Below are 3,277 nucleotides of genomic sequence, written 5' to 3' on the forward strand. Positions count from 1 at the left end.
GGGATCGGTGGCGTCTTGATGTGTGAGGGCGGCGTCGAAGGAATGGATCGGCGGCGGCTTGAGGACATGACGGCGGCGGCGAAGGGATTTGGTGTGCGAGTGGTTCTCGCTCGAGGGCACGAGGCCTCGCTCGGTCGTGCGATTTTCTTACGTGCGTGCGATTCGTTTCGCGTTTGTTTTTCACTGGTTTAATTTCGTAGGGTTTTTTTCGTCCGTTTCTCTTCTTGCGTGTGGACACTCCTAGAGGCTTGGCTCCGAGGTTTTCTGTGATTTTCTTCCGTGCGATGGGAGTACATGGGAGGTGGGAACAGAGACGAAAATAAACCAGAGAAAGGTGGGATGAAAAAAAACGTGAAACGAAGACTACCAAGTTGTCTCTTTTTTCTTTGAAATGAGGCAAAAGACTTGCTATTTTCATTGATTAAGAAGAAGAGAATTGCTCGGTTAATTGACGGAAAACCGGGCTAAAACCGACACAAGACAACCCACATGACATGAGCACCATCGGCCAACCTGGCCACCGACATGGAACAAAAGCCACGACGGCACATGCCAACAGATGGCCACACGCGCAAGCAACGGACAGCTCCGACTTTGACGCCGAACAACGCAAGGGAAATATGCAGGACTTGCGCCGACCGTGCCCACTGCAAACGACCGTCGAATGCCTGTCACCGTCACCACATGGACTCGCTCCAACGCAGCTCCGACTTCAAAGCAACCAGCAACCACGGAAGAGCACCTCGGACACGCCGGGAAGAACCGACTACCGAAGACCATGCCGCGACCCAAGCTCCACTCGACGCCATCATCGTTGCCAAACTGAAACCAGCGCCCCGCCTCAGCAAACCGTGCGGCGAAGATGCCGCCCTCACGGCGAAGATGCCGTCATCCACCAGTCTCCCAGTAGTAGCCTGCTCCGAGACGATGCCCCCAAGGAGGAGAAAGACGCGAAGACGCCTCCATGGCCCGATCCAGCGGATCTGAAGTTTCCCTCTGGAGCCAAAGCCATGGGGAGGAGGAGCGCACCTCCACGACGACGCTTCCAAGAAAGATCACGGCACCCGCGGGCGCCGCCGTCGCCGGCTCCGGTGGAGATCGGAGCAAGGATTTCTCCCGGAGATGTGCCGACTGCACGCCACCACCGACCGCCGCCAACCAGTCACCACCCCTGCCGAGGCCGATCTCACTCTGGCCACCGGATCCCATGATCCACCGCGACCAGACACGCACCGCCCCCTGGCCGTAGCCGCCAACCACCACCGTAGCACCGCCGCGACCACCACCACCGCAGCAACCACTATTGCATCGCAAGGAGCAGCAACCAGAATAGAGCACCAACGCGCCAGATCTAGATCGAGCCGCATAAGAACGTTTAAGGTAGTGGAGTATTTCTTTACGGAAGATATATAAGAACGCTTATAGATAACTAAAGTACTGGAGTATTTTTTATGGAGATAAATAGAATCCCCTTCCACGCGAAAAGAAAAGAAAAGGATACCTAAACTAGGGCACATGCCGTTCGGCCACACAGATCAGCTGCGATCTTCACACCTGCCCCCTCCGTCCACAATGACCCACATCGCTGGTTTCGCACCGGCACACTCCATGATCCCCTTGTTGCTAAGTTGAAGTCCCTCCGATTCATAATTATAAGTTTCATAGTTTAGTTCAAATTATAACTATAACCACGACACTTATTATGTATCAGAGGGAGTATGGTGTTTTTCTAATAGAAAATTAGCAAGAACAAAAGCACAAAGCTCGTCTATGTCCAGATCCACGGACAAATCAACAGCTATCCAAACAACAAATGCGAAGTCCATCAATAAGCTAAAACTGCCAAAGTAGACATAACTAGCTTAAGACATAACAGCAGTATCATCTACTACTCCTATAAAAAAAGAGGGACAGATCCAAACAATTACATTCATCTATTAGCAAGATCTAATGGTCCTTAATCCTTCTGTGGTTAACGCTACCAACCACGCATTTAAACTACTAATCGATCGCTAACCCACCCCGCCGTTGAAAAGAAAAACGGTTCGCACGACCTCTCGCCCCGCTCGCACGACCCCTAGTTGCCCCTTCCTCCTCCCTCGTCCCGCCCGCACGACCCCCAGTCCCCAGTCGCCCCCTCCTCCTCCCGCGCCGTTCGCCGCCCCGTTGTTCCTCTCGCAGCCGTTAGCCGTCGGAGCCGCCGCCCGTCACGCGCCGGGGGATCCCCGCCGCAGGTCGCCGCCCTTCGCTGCGGGAGCCGCCGGCAAGTCGCCGCCCATCGCGCTCTTCGCCGTGGGAGAGCCGGAGCCGCCGCCCGTCGCGCACCGGGGGAGAGACGCCGCAGTTCGCCGCCCTTCGCCGCGGAGCCGCCGCCCGTCGCGCGCCTGCCTGTCCTCCTCTGCTGCCGCAGGTACGCCGACGCCTCCCTCCCCCATCGAGCGCGTGGTCGCCGACCTGATTGAGAGGTGGACAAGCCAATATGTTCCCTCCTCCGCTGCTGATGCGCGTCTGCTTCGCCCCGGTCCATGCCGCTGCCCCGACGTTCAGGTGTGCGGAGACGCCATGCCGAATGCACCACTGCGGTCGGCCGACGTGGTTCGATGTAGCTGTTGCCCAACCAGTGCGTCCCCGCCGTCCGGCGACGGCGCGACCGCTGCGGTGGACGCGGTTATGCGTGGCTCACAGAGATCCAAGGCCAATACCAGTTTCCGCCCATGAAACGTATACACCGATTGAGACCACCGTCTAGAGGGTAAGCAGGCGTATCCATGTAGTATTATATTTAGCTTATGATTTGTGATGTATGGTGGCGTGGGATAATGTTGTTCTCCTTGCAAGTAATCTTTGATTTGTGTTTTCTGGCTCTTCCCAGCCCGGTCGTGGGAACGGTGCAGCTTCTTCCTCAATCCTACTTTCCTCAATCTGATCTCTGCAACTTGTGAGGATTCAAATCACTAAAGGAACTAGGAGTACTACTTGTTTTATTATAGGTGTCTTGTAATCTAAGAACTACTGAGCAAGATAATTCAGATGAATCTAATTAAGAATCTTGTATCAACGATGATCAAGGCTGTTTTTATATATGTTTATAGAGAACTTGCGCCAAAGCTATGTGTATTGGACGACCTGCACCAAAGCTGTCCATACAGGACAGATGGTCCTCAGAGTGTGATGTCGATTTTGTAAGTTGTTAAGTTGATTTGGCAAGTCTATATAGTGCGGACGACCTACTCTATCTATTTAATGGGTAAGTTGATTTTGTTCTATTGTCTCACCC

The sequence above is a fragment of the Triticum dicoccoides genome, chromosome 2A, assembly GCF_002162155.2.
Source record: "Triticum dicoccoides isolate Atlit2015 ecotype Zavitan chromosome 2A, WEW_v2.0, whole genome shotgun sequence".
In the NCBI taxonomy this organism is placed as follows: Eukaryota; Viridiplantae; Streptophyta; class Magnoliopsida; order Poales; family Poaceae; genus Triticum; species Triticum dicoccoides.